The sequence below is a fragment of the Sinocyclocheilus rhinocerous genome, unplaced genomic scaffold (assembly GCF_001515625.1).
Source record: "Sinocyclocheilus rhinocerous isolate Xijiao unplaced genomic scaffold, SAMN03320098_v1.1 scaffold352, whole genome shotgun sequence".
Taxonomy (NCBI): domain Eukaryota; kingdom Metazoa; phylum Chordata; class Actinopteri; order Cypriniformes; family Cyprinidae; genus Sinocyclocheilus; species Sinocyclocheilus rhinocerous.
Genome location: NW_015642448.1, coordinates 2196217 through 2210445, shown reverse-complemented (window position 1 = coordinate 2210445; position 14229 = coordinate 2196217). Strand labels below are relative to the sequence as shown.

Sequence of the window (14229 nt, the reverse complement as noted above, 5' to 3'; positions counted from 1 at the left end):
CTTTTAGATCCGTTGCAGTGTGCATATCGTGCTGGAAGAGGCGTATAGAGGATGCAAAACTGTTTCTGTTTTAACAGATAGGAAACAAAAGGTTAGAGTTAATGGGGTCTTATCCGACACGTTAAATATTTCTATAGGTTCACCACAAGGCTGTGTACTTTCTCTGGTTCTTTTAATTTTATATACAAATGATTGTCAGAGTTTGTACAATAATAGCTATTTGGTAAAAATATGCAGACGATACTGTGCTTCTGTCTTTGCTGTCATATCCAGATCAGGAATATGGTCCGGTTTTGGATGATTTTATTTTATGGTGTAATAGGATGAAATTAGATTTGAATGTGTCAAAAACGAAAGAGATGATCATCAATTTTAGTAAGAAAACACTTGCACCTCAAAGGGTGGTCATTAATGACAAACGGGTTCATGTAGTGGAAGAATACAAGTATTTAGGAACGATTATTGATAATAGGCTGAAGTTTGATCAAAACACAGATGCAATCATTAAAAAGTCACATCAAAGATTGTATGTGTTGAGGAAGCTGAATTCTTTTAATGTACAGAGAGTCATTCTCAGGACTTTCTATAATTCATTTGTTGAAAGTATCCTGTCCTTTTCCTTTATTTGTTGGTTTTCCTTATTGTCTACAAAGAGCAAAAATCGTTTGCAAGGTTTTGTTAATATGTGCTCAAAAATCTTAGGTGTTCCCTTGCGAAGTTTGTGTGTTTGTTTACGCCAGGGGTGTCCAAACTCGGTCCTGGAGGGCCGGTGTCCTGCAGAGTTTAGCTCCAACCCTAATCAAACACACCTGAACCAGCTAATCAAGCTCTTACTAGGCATGCTAGAAACTTCCCGGCAGGTGTGTTGAGGCAAGTTGGAGCTAAACTCTGCAGGACACCGGCCCTCCAGGACCGAGTTTGGGCACCCCTGGTTTACGCTCACAACAAACCGTCGAGTTCTTAAAAAGTCTCAGTGGCTAAAACACCTTCAGGAATAGAGTCGTTTACAATATTACAACTTAAATATTTCAAGTCTCCTCCAACATTTCATCAACTAAAGGATGATAGCAATATCACCTGACTTCTACTAACGATGTGAATTAATAAATCAGAAGGAGTCACTCACTTCACTGGCGCTGTGAATCATGTCAGGAGTCGACTATGCGAATCACAAAGCTCTTTAAATCATTATACAGGTACAACAACATTAGCTTATATTCGTATTTTCTGTATAATTTTAAATAAATATAGAGATGTTACATACCAATATTTAATTCAATGTGTACAAACGTACGCTGCAATCTTGGTAACTTCATTTTATAACAATTCATTCTTTATTTAACAATGTATAACAATACTATTCGAAAGTTTAATCTTCAAAAGCTTGAAGGCACTCGTTTATTTATTTACTATATTTAATATATATTTTAATATTGAATAAATTGCAACTTCATTACACACTATAAAGTTTGAACGCACCTATTTATTTACCTTATCTACATATGCATACTGTTGTATAAAATGTAAATAACATTAATCTAACTTTTATCCTTAAAAGTTTATTTATTTATTAGTTTATTTATTTATTTCAAAGGACTTCAATTTTGAAGCTTTATTTTGGGGCATTCCCGTTATCGTCACATTTCGCACACCCAACTGCTAAATGTGTCCCAAGTCTAAAAGTTGCACGAGGACGAGTTCAAAACTTTGCAATCCTAATAAATGTGCACGTGCAATGATAATGCTTTGCACAGATAGCAGCATTAAACGAAATACATGATATGCACGTTTCTTGTGCCTGGAGAGTTTCATTTATTGCCTCTTGTCTGCAAGCTGCAGCGAGTCCTTGACTGTTAAACAGTTACAAGGTACGTTAAGAGAGAGAGAGGTAGACCTTTGTCACAATGTCATGACTGAGAACCACATGTGTTTCATACCGAGTTTGCGTACGACGCCTAAGTTGATATTAAAACATCTCGGCTTATTTTAACCAGAAACAATGTTGTGCAAATATAAGGACAAAATCCATCTCTGTATGTTCATAGTGCTGCTCCTTCAGCTGTTTTCCAGGACTGCAGGTAAGCTCTTCTTACATGTACTGGAGTAATTGTTCTGTCTTCTAGAGAATGCAGTTGCAGCAATATGTCTTTACTTCCTTTCTCAGCGCAGTCATGTGCCAGGAGCTGTGGTGAGAAGTTTAACACATGCTCCTGTCATGCAACATGTGAATCTCTGAAGGACTGCTGTGCAGATTATAAACAGTTTTGCCTTGATATTGAACCACACTCTGGATCTTTGCTGGGAGGCACAGACTTCAAAATCCGCAACGCTACATTTGAGCAGAACATTAACCTCGCTTGCAGGTAAGAGTGCCAGAAATCTGTTGATGTTCTCTGAAGCGCACAAGTCAACTGTTCATAAACACTGAAGACATTCGTACCTTGCAAGTTTACTGTAATGTCACAACACAATGTGTTTAAGTATTTGTTAACCGAAAAAATAAAATTTCTCATGTCCCATTTGTGTGTGTGTGTTTGCCTTGATATTGAACCACACTCTGGATCTTTGCTGGGAGGCACAGACTTCAAAATCCGCAACGCTACATTTGAGCAGAACATTAACCTCGCTTGCAGGTAAGAGTGCCAGAAATCTGTTGATGTTCTCTGAAGCGCACAAGTCAACTGTTCATAAACACTGAAGACATTCGTACCTTGCAAGTTTACTGTAATGTCACAACACAATGTGTTTAAGTATTTGTTCACCGAAAAAATAAAATTTCTCATGTCCCATTTGTGTGTGTGTGTGTGTATGTATGTATGTATGTATGTATATGTGTGTGTGTGTGTGTATATAGAACATTAACCTCGCTTGCAGGTAAGAGTGCCAGAAATCTGTTGATGTTCTCTGAAGCGCACAAGTCAACTGTTCATAAACACTGAAGACATTCCTTCCTTGCAAGTTTACTGTAATGTCACAACACAATGTGTTTAAGTATTTGTTCACCGAAAAAATAAAATTTCTCATGTCCCATTTGTGTGTGTGTGTGTGTATGTATGTATGTATGTATGTATATGTGTGTGTGTGTGTGTGTGTGTATATGTATAATGAAGATCATCTTGTCCAGGTTATCTTTGCATTTTGTGTTCCTAATAATAATAAGTAATGCATTTTTCAAACAATTAATGTAAACATAATTATTGCATTAAAATGTCATTATTTATATATTACTATTTAATGTGTAATATTATATAGCAATATACTTACTATGCAAGAACAGAATACTAATATACAATGTTCAGTAATCACATATTCTGGCATTAAGGGAGTTTTGGCTGAAAGTTTTTCCTCTTGATTTTTGTGCCTCTCAAGTTCTCTAGAACAAAGTTTGAGTTAAAATGTTTGTTTGGTACAAGAAGTGGCTTTGGTGAAGACTGAATAAGATAAGATGGAAATGTTCTCATGTTACTGCCAGCTTAGGGTGAATAGCTTTTTTGTGTTCCTCAGTTGCTCAGAATAAAAGTGCATGCTAAATAAAGTCTGCCAGATCTGATCAGTGGTATAAATGCACTCCAGTGCTGAACAGAGTGTGTTTCACAGGTTTAACTCCGAGATTTTGACAGAGGGCTATGTGGATGAGAGCGGAGTGGGTCACTGTATCACTCCGCTGCTCTATGAGTCGGGCTGGATCCCTTTTGAGGTGTCTACAGATGGAGTCAACTATGACAGATCAGGGCGGTGGCTCTCAGGTGAGCTACAGAAATCATAATGCACACTGAGGTTTTGTGGGAAAGTCAGTCAAAGTGTACCTTATTTGCACATTTCTTATTTATCAGTGAAAGGTATTCCAAATAATTTGATCACATGCATGCTGTTTCAAAAGTATTGTGACATTGTGTTAAGTAACCTAGGAGACATTCCTTTCTAGAACATTCCTTCAAGTGTTGTTCTTAGCTAATATCAATTATGATTGTATGGTTATTGCATTATGGCCTGATTAGATATTGTAGTCAGACCTCCCAAGGCATATGATATTGACACAAGTTCACTGTAATATGTTTGTCTTAACGTAGAAGTTTCTTTTAATGATAAGGTGCTCTGTCTGATTTATTAGTCCACCACAGTAAGCTGAGTCCTTTTTACAAGATAATTTTTGGCAATGCCACACAGTGGCAGTACTATGGCACTCCTAACGTCAGCGGGGATTTAAAGATGATATGGATCTCATCTCTAATAAAAGCAGAGAGAGTCAACATTGAGCTGTGGGGTTACAGTGAGACTGGTGAGTAGAGCACAGATCTATCTATATATCTGTCTGTCTGTCTTGTTTGTCAGTCTATATGCCTGTCGTTCTATCTTTCTATCGCTCATTCTAGCTATTCTTCTCGTTCTATCTGTTTTTTAATTCTATTTGTCATTCTGTCTGGCTGTCAGTCGTTCTGTCTGTCTGTGGCCATTCTGTCAGTCATTCTGTAATTCTGTCTGTCGGTCCTTCTTTCTGTCAGCCTTTCAGTCATTCTGTCTGTTGGCTGTTCTGCCTTGTTCTGTCTTGTTCATTCTAGCTATCGTTCTGTCTGTCATTCTGTAATTCTGTTTGCCGGTCATTCTTTCTGTCTTTGTGTCTGTCAGCTGTTGGTTGTTTTTGTCGTTATGTCTGGCGGTCATTCTTTCTTATTGGTCATTAGTTCTGTTATTCTCTCTGTCGGTCATTTATTCTGTCTTTCTGACTGTCGGTTACTATTTCTGTCGTTCATTTGTTCCTTCGGTCATTCGTTCTGTCCTTGCTGTCTGTCAGTCATTCTTTCAGCCTTTCAGGTTGCGCTTCCTGTCAGTCGTTCTGTTACCTTTTTGTTTTGTCATTCTGTTTGTCGGTTGTTCTTTCTGTCTGACAGGTGTTCTGCCTTTCTGTCTGTTGGTCTTTCTGTAGTTCTATCTGTCAGCCTTGCTGTCTGCCTGTTGTTCTGTTTATCTATCTTTCTGTCTAGCTGTCTGTCTGTTTATAATTGGTACTGTCTATCTAAAATGCATATAGAAGATATACATTATTATTATTAAACTAACAGGAGAGGCATATTCTGCAAACTGGGAGGCTGAGTGGAAGTATCTGTACACAGTGGGCAGAGATGTACCCAACAGTGGAGTTTTCAGTTTCACCCCACAAATCGCAGAAAATTCATATTCCTTTTGGGACCTAGGGAGCATGCGTGTCAGTCCCAGCACTAAACCAGATGGAGCCCGGTAAGAACTTTTAGTAGTTAATATTAGTATTTCTTTTATAGTTTTTATAATGAAATTGTGTAAAATGTTATGGTTCCAATATCAGACTGTTTGAATAAAGACATACTTTTTTTGTGCAGAGATGTTAACGCCCTGTGGAGTGGAGCGCATGCGATCGCCTGGCATCTAGAGGAGGCGTTCAGGAAGGACTCTGCAGGCTGGGCCCTGGACAAGTGTATCAATTGGGATAAAGAAGAGAAAGCAATGCCCAACTTCCTCACTGAGATCACCGACTGCCCATGCACACTGGCCCAGGCCCGTGCTGACACCGGAAAATTTCATGTGGGTGTAGACTAGAGTAATAAATTCATCTGATATCGTTTTGGACACCACAGTTTGCAACACTAGCAACAACATCATTATTTGAGAATTTTTTACACTCCACCAATTACAGATTCAGGCAAATGTAAATACATAGGGTAAAACAGCTTTAATTAAATGTGATAAAGCTATATTCATTTAAGTGTCTATATTAGAGCTCATTATGCAGTATGTGGAAAATAATGTGTTTTTTTTACTTTAAACCGCATAAACACATTTCATTACACCAAATACACAAAATAATGTTCTTTTTAGCAACATCATATGACCCCTTTAAAATGTGCATATATGCTGGATATGTATATATAGACACACACACCTCTCTTGCCATAGAAAATTACGGTAACACTTTAGAATAACGTGTTTGGAACACATATTCACTATTAATTCAGAGTTTTTTCTCAATAAACTCCTAATTTGCTGTTTATTAATAGTTAGTAAGGTAGTTGTTAAGTTTAGGTACGGGGTGGATTAAGAGATCTAAAATAGGGTCATGTAGAATAAGCCATTAATATGTGCTTTGTAAGTACTAATAAATAGCCAATATGCATGCCAATAAGCAGCTAGTTAAAAGTGAGAATTGGTCCTTAAAATAAAGTGTTACCTTTTTTTTGGTGAATTAATATTTAATAATAATGACACTTAATTTGAGTAATTTTGGTAACACTTTATTTTACAGTATTGCCTAATATATTGATCTATCGCTAATTTGAATACTATATTATACTGATAATAATGCATGTGGGAAATTTGACAGTAATAGAAACACAAAATAGACAGTGGACAATGTCAAAAATATAATTTATATTATAATCCATTCTGATTGATGTAAATACATTTAATTCAGTTTGATTTTTAGTCTGTTGATAAATATTTTTTCCCTTGCAGTCCTGAGTATGGTGCCGGTCAGCAGTGTTGCTATGACAGCACTGGAGCTCAGGTGCTCACGGGAGACTCTATAGGTGGCAGCACCCCAGATCGAGGGCACGACTGGGGGGAGCCGCCATACAAGAAACCACCCAGAGTTCCAGGATTCTCTCACTGGAAGTATGATGTCATCAGTTTCTACTACTGCTGCCTGTGGTCAGACAACTGCAAATACTACGTCACTCACCGCCCGTCCAGTGACTGCAGAACATATCGTCCTCCTAGAGCAGGTACAGAAAATATCTGCAATAAATGTATTGTATATTTTATTTAATGCTTTTTATTAGGGCTGGGCGATATAGCAAAAAAATGTATCAACGATATAATGTTTCATATCGTTCAGTATCGATAATTATTGACATTTTTATAACCTTTTTTTAAAACAAAAAGCAATAGAATTTTTTTTTTATTATTTAACCACTGTATTTATAATTAACACAATTTATTGAGACAAACAACAAATTGTGTGTGTGTGTGTGTGTGTGTGTGTGTGTGTGTGTGTGTGTTTTTTCAGACTGATTATGGCTGTGATATCGAGGCAGGTAGTTTGTGTGTTTACCATCCAGGTGCAGTTCACTGCGTCAGAGCCATACAGGGCAGGTAATATGTCACTTATCAGAATTTTAAGTCAAGTCACCTTTATTTCTGTAGCACTTCGTACAATGCATAGTTTGTCAAAGCAGCTTAGTGATAAACATGAACATGCAGAATCAATTATGGAAACCTAACTCAAATTCTGCTGTAAAGCAGTTCTAAAGAACAAAAGCTTGAGTCAGTTCTGTGTTAGTTCAGTTCAGATAGGGCTACACAATAAATTGTACTTAATTGTGATCGCAATTTCTGCTTCTCTCGATATATTAAACATAATCATCTGCAAAATTTGCCCACTGGTTATTTATCCTGAAACAAGCTTTTCCCTTAAATCGATACATTTTCTACCCAGTGGGCTACTTAATCTTCCCAACCCGGCAACCACATTAAGGAAAAAGTGCTGATGATCAGAAAACTCTGACAAATATATAAGTTGGAGTTTAGTGATCTCAATTGATATATTCTGCCCAAACATGTCTTCTCAAAAATGTAGCTTTTCTTTCACGCGGTCGTTTGTGCTGTTTGCTGCGACTAAATCTGTGAGCAAACCTTACAAGTTAATGTTCCCTTGATTTGTGCTTATGTGTGATTTGATTTATGCTTATTCCAATTACCTATTGACCAATAAGAACTATACATCTCTTGTGTGAGACGCGAGTGCAGCAGTCGTATTTGTCCGTCTAAAAAATGTGCTGAAAATGCGTTCTGTGTGAATGGCTTGGTTTCTTCTATATTTCTCGAATATGTTGAATGCATAACACAGCAGCGGAGCCTCTCGTGGGCTAGACTAACAAAACATTCAAATGAAACATACCGAAGAAGGTGTACCGTCGATAAATATTGATACCGTTTTATCGCCCAGGCCTACTTTTTATTTTAAAATGTATTTTTTTTGTTACTATTATTATTATTGTTCTTAATTTACATTTTTGACACTTATATTGGCAGCAATAATAGAGAGAGAGCAGGAAATGATAGGTAGAAGATTGGGTTTGATTGAGAAGTGTCTTGAACCAGATGCAAACTTGTCAAATCTGTGGACTAGCTGATAGGCCACTGCACTGAATCTTTAGATTTTTGTGCAAATGTTGGTTAATACATCCTTATCTTTTCCATCTTTTCATTAGCTGCTGTGCTTGGTGACCCTCACTTCATGACATTCGATGGTGTGACTTTCACCTTCAATGGGAAAGGAGAGTACAGTCTGGTTCACTCTTCAGACTATGAGCTGTCTGTACAAGGCAGGACTGAACCAGTGAAATTTGAGAATGGTGAGTTCTGTAACCTTCCGTATTAAGGATGGATTGAATCAGACCTGGGCTAAGAACATTGTTCTTTCAGCTACTGTTGCTATGGCAACACGACTCAGTTCGGTGGCCATGAGGGAGAAAGACTCTGATGTCATCGAGGTGCGTCTCAGAGACCAAGTAGATGAGCTCCAAGTCTTAATGAACCAACAGGTGCTTTCCTTCTCTGAGCAAAAATGGATCGACCTTAAGGGTGAGAGCAGTTTATTTATCCTCTCAAAGTCAGCTTTAGCTAAGCACAGTTTAGCAAAAGCACAAAATAGAAAACTATTTTCTCAGCACCAAATCAACATATTTTACATGATTTCTGAAGGATCATGTGACACTGAAGACTAAAGTTATGGCTGCTGTCACAGGAATAAATTGCACTTAGAAAACAGTTATTTTAAATTGTAATATTTCACAATATTACTGTTTTTACTGTATTTTTTTTATCAAATTAACGCAGCCTTGGTGAGCATAAGAGACATATTTTATAAACATAAAAAAAATGTACCAACCCCAAACTTTTGAACAGTAGTGTATTCTTGTAAATTGCATAATTATTGGCAAATAATTGAGCACATAATTGGCCATTATTAATTAGTGAAACAAAAATATTTGTGTCTTTAAATTATTTGTTTATGTTATGTTTCTCTTTTATACGGTTATCGGGTACTTAAGCAGATGTCTGCAAAACAAATTAATGTGTTCAAATCTTGGCATAATTTCTTAATGCAGCCATTGACCTTCACAGTTTCTGTTAATACACATTTTGAAAACAAACACCCGTTATCAGTTTAGCAGATGTACAAGATGAAAAATCATAATCTGTTATGCTGTCAGTTTAATTTTGTGTTACTTGTTTATATATGTGATCTGTTTTGCAATCTCTGTTCTCTGTTTTTTTGTGTCTCGTTCCAGGTGTTTTTGTTTTTTCCCCTAAACCTACTGATGTGACGGTGATGTTTCCGTCTGGGACAGGGGTAGAGGTCAGGGCAGGTGGAGGGGTCATGACCCTTACCGTCCTACAGCCGCATGACTTACAGAACCACACGCAGGGGCTGCTCGGTACAATGAATGACGACCCTGAAGATGATTTCACCTCTAGTAATGGAGTGATCATCCCTCTCAATAGCAGTGCACAGGATATATTCACCTATTGTGCTGGCTGTGAGTAACCGTTTCACTTTTACATTACTTTACTGCCAGTACAGTCAGTTCAGTCAGTGTATGATGAAATTTATTGAAACCGAAATTACAAATTATACTGCTAGTCAGATATAATTTACTCTATTTATGAAAGGCTCCATCTGTTGTAAATGTACAGTTTGCTAATTTATTCTATGACTATTCCGTGTGGCTTATGTGGAATCACAGATTTAGTCTGTCACATAAATACTTTAAATGCATATGTCTAGTTTTTGTATTATTATTTATTTATTTTTTGTAATTTATTGTTATTTTTATTATATATTTTTATGTGGTTGCAATGAAAAAAAATCCCAATTACTGTCTATGCTTTTTTTGTCTATAAATAAAATATTCATTGAAAACAAAGTGTCATTGAAGCTGTATAGCGGTTACAGAAACTGGGTAAATTAGATTTAATTGCACAAGAACATCTGCAAATAAGTAATGTACAAGAGGAAACAATTAAAACCAATCTGTTTTTGAGAGCATAATTTAATAATGCTTTAAAAGACCTTGAAAAGAAACATGACAAATCATTCATGAGGAAACATTTGTAAAATTTCAAGCTGTAGTTGAAATCTTTTGCCTCTTTTTTTTCACAAAATACCATATATTTTTCTTTACTAGGGGCCATTACGAATGAGACTTCACTGTTTACTTATGACTCAACCCACCTCCTGAATGAATATTACTATGCCCCAAAGCACGATCCGTCTTTCATCCCAAACTTTTCCGTGACTGAAGACCCAGAGGATCCTCTGCTGGAGCCAACACTGAACCTATGTGCCGGAGAGGGGGCTTCATTCTGTAAATATGACGCACTAAGCATGCGCAGTCTGGAACAAGGCAATGCCACACTGCTGGCCTACCGGAGTCATACATCCACCAAGAAAGCTCTGGAGCCTGGTAAGTGCAACTATTTCACTATTAGTGAAAAATCTTCTAAAATTTTTAGATTTTTTTTGCAGGAATATTAATTGCAGTATTTCCTTTCCCAGACTTCCGTATGATTTAGGCACCCTCTCCTAAAAATACATTTTATAATCCATGTATTTCTGGCCCTAAAATCGAATTGGATGAGCCCTGTTCATAGTTGTTTCTTGCATAACCAATATATACATACTCATCTGATGAATTATGTATTTATGCATCAATTCCATGAAATGGCACTAAATACCATATATGGCACTAAATGGTAAATATATAATTTTAATTAAAAATACGTAATATACTTAAAAATAAAATATATTTAAAAATTAAATTAAATGTATTATTTTTTAATTCTAAAACGGTGCATACTGTGGTCACCTGAAGCTTGTATTAGTGCTTTTAAGATTTTTACAACATGCTCATATAAGTCTTATCAAATGTTATGCATTTATAACTGGTTGTGAGGATAAAGACCAATGCCAGCATTACATAGTGACGTTTTGCATTAAAACAACGTTTAGCTGTTTGCTGAATTTTAAACGCCATCATATACAGCTTAAATAACAGCGGCACACTATTGAAAATGTGATCTCTGACCATATCTCAGTTATAAAGCATTGGAGACTTGCATATGATCTGATTGTTATCTATATAATATATTTTTATGATTTGGTAATGGCTGTGATTTTGTGATCTCAGTGCAATCCTGTGGTTGGTTTTCACCACCTAACCACGGTCAGAAGGAAGGAACCTTGTACCTGGAGGGGGCAACGGTCACGTTCTCATGTAACAGTGGATACCGTCTCTATGGGTCCCAAGAACGCACCTGTCAAGCAGACGGCAAGTGGTCTGGACAGGATACGCACTGTGTGGCTGGTAGGTAAAAGTGGAGAATGAAAATTCTGAGATCAATTACTCACAACATATCGTTCCAAACCACTAGATGGCAGTGTGTCCCTTTTTAAAGTTCATATTCTCTTGAGATAATAGAAGGCTGTGGTAGATGATTCTATTTTTTACTTTTTCCTCCATATTCCATTACGAATAGATGATCTTACACATCTAAATCAAGCAATTGCTGTCTCTGCTGTTCAAAAGTTTGCTCACCAAGGCTGCATTTATTTGATAAGAAATACAGCAAAACAGTAATATTACATTTTAAAAGAACTGTTTTCTGTTTTATATATATATTTTAAAATCTAATTTATTCCTCTGATGCAAAGCTGAATTTTTAGCAGCCATCATCCCAGTCTTCAGTGTCACATGATCCTTCAGAAATCATTCTAATATGTCTAAAGAGACTTCTCTTGTCAAACTGACCGGCGCTTTGATCCGCGAGTCATGCAGACAGACAGAGAGCGCAGCAGTCATACAGACCGACCTGGATGTACTTGCGCTTGTTAACTCGTGACCCCTTGGTCTCATCAGAGCGGAACAACATACTTCCTCTCGATAGGAATCTTCAGGATGGATCTGTTCAGAATCTGATCTGGACTCTCTCCATCAAACACATGAATCGTTTATCTGCTCCACAGCTGTTGAGAATTCATGCCCGCTGGCCTTTCTGGGGGTTCGCTGCACAACTGGAGAGCCAAAACAAAGCAACAGCCCACTTTACAAACACACATCAGGCCTGTGAGCCAAATGATCTCGCGCTGAATTTACTGAATGCACGCTATTGCAAACATGTTGGATAATTCGTATTGGGGGAAAAATAATAAATAAATTCGGTAGTGTTGGTGTTCAGCCAATGCTTTGAGACTTGTAGTTTGTCAAACGTGATATTAATCAATATTTGCCGTTTATTTGCTGTGCAAGTACACTTTCTAAATCAATAAAGCAGCCGTTGCCTGCTTTATTCATTAATGATCGTGGAGTTTACTGTCCAACTTGATAATCATATTTGTGAACTTTCAGATAAATGATTTTCATTAAACTCACACACAATTAAATACCTGCAAAGGTACATTGGTTTGTGCAGGCACTCTTTACCACACCATCACTGCAGGCCATCGTTCGCCAATCGCTATCTCGCACAGCTAAACAGATCATTATTTATCATCAGGAAATTGTAGGAGAGCATTTTTCTTGATATATAGGTACTTACAGACCGCTGCGGTCAGACAGGTCAGTAATGTGCCCAGGGTTTTATCAAACTTTTCACTGGTTTTAACAGGTTATTTAGGGCTATTTTGACAATCCCACAATCTCACCTTCCCTACCTCTTTCTCTCTACTTTTTCCCTGTCTCTCTCTCCTTTCTCCTTGTAGTTACCTTATACTAGCCAGTACTTTCTTGGGTAAGTACACTGTAAGTACACGTACTGTAAAATAAAGTGTAACCGTCTTGTTCATGAGAATTACATGAGACCAGTTTGGTGGGTTTTTTCATTTACAAAAGTCATTTTTCAGCTGTCATAAAGGTTTCTGACAGATCTGCTCTAGTTAGCATGAAAGCACAACCTACAGATAACCTCCCTCCGTACATCTTTTCATTCTTATGGTATGGCCATATCTATTGCTCTTGAGCATGTCTATAGTCATTATCTTTGTTTTGAAGGCCGGCCTTTTAGACTGGCGCTCTTAAGAGCTGACATGTGTCTTAGTGTTAGGTGAGCAATGTGTTCAGGCCGGGGCTCCACCTCCACTTGAATTGATAGTCCCACTAAACCTCTGTTTACTCCCATGTTGTAAGACAATGTGGGGTCCCAGTGATTTTTATGCCTCTTATCTGTTCCTCTACTTTCCCTCTCTCACTCTCTCCTTCTCTTTCTTTTGTTTTGGCTACTGGCTGATAAAGGTTGACATTCTAGCCCACATCCCCGTCAAGCATGTCAGTGGCGCTGGGATCAAAGTGCTGCCCGGGCCTGTAATTGACTTCCCATTACAGCATTTAGAACCCCCAGCAAATAACCCTCAACGGTTAGTTTTTTTACATGCATTCCAGCACAGTTCATATTCAGAGGAGCAAAAAGCAGGAAAGTGAGGGTGAAATGAAGGAAGTGACAATCATGTGGTTCTGTGCAGGGCTACAACAACCAAACAGTTATTTTGATAATCTGTCAAATATTTCCTCAATCATAATTTCAAACATCTCCCAAACAATGTGTGCAGAATTTGTTTCAAATATTAATTAGTGATTTTAACCATAGTTAAAGGAATGAAACAAAATCTCTTTTTACAGAGTGTAATCAAAAATGGCACTTGTTCCAGATTAGATGGATATAATGTTGGTAACTGGTTAGTAATGTAATTTAGTTCTGAAATTTTGTAATAGTTTTTTTTTCCCACAGTAGTCTTTTAAAATTGAGAAGTTTCTATTTTCGCAAATTTTTTCATTTTTGTGAGGAGAAGAGTTCTCCTGTCCGGTGCTCTTTTTGCAATTTCTTTAAAAGTACATAAAGTACACAAAATATGTTACGACACTATCGAAATTTAATGAAATTTTAAAAATTAGTGACACTTTTAGCTGATTGATAATTTTGTGTAAACCATGAAAAAAAGCTTTTATTTGAATTATAATTTTTTTGTAACATTATAAATCTCTTTGTCACTTTTGATCAATTTAAGGCATTTTTTAACAATTTAAATAAATATGAATTTAGTTTTAAATATATTTCTTTTTTTTTATCCAACTAGAAGTGTGTTTTAAAACATGTAAATACAGATGTAACTATATATATATATATATATATATATATATATTA

General features: G+C 36.8%; 1 pseudogene; it reads left to right on the top strand.

Moving 5' to 3' along the window:
- Positions 1–2544: 2544 nt before the first annotated feature.
- Positions 2545–14229, top strand: part of LOC107755816 (sushi domain-containing protein 2-like) — a 22346-nt pseudogene continuing 10661 nt past the window's right edge.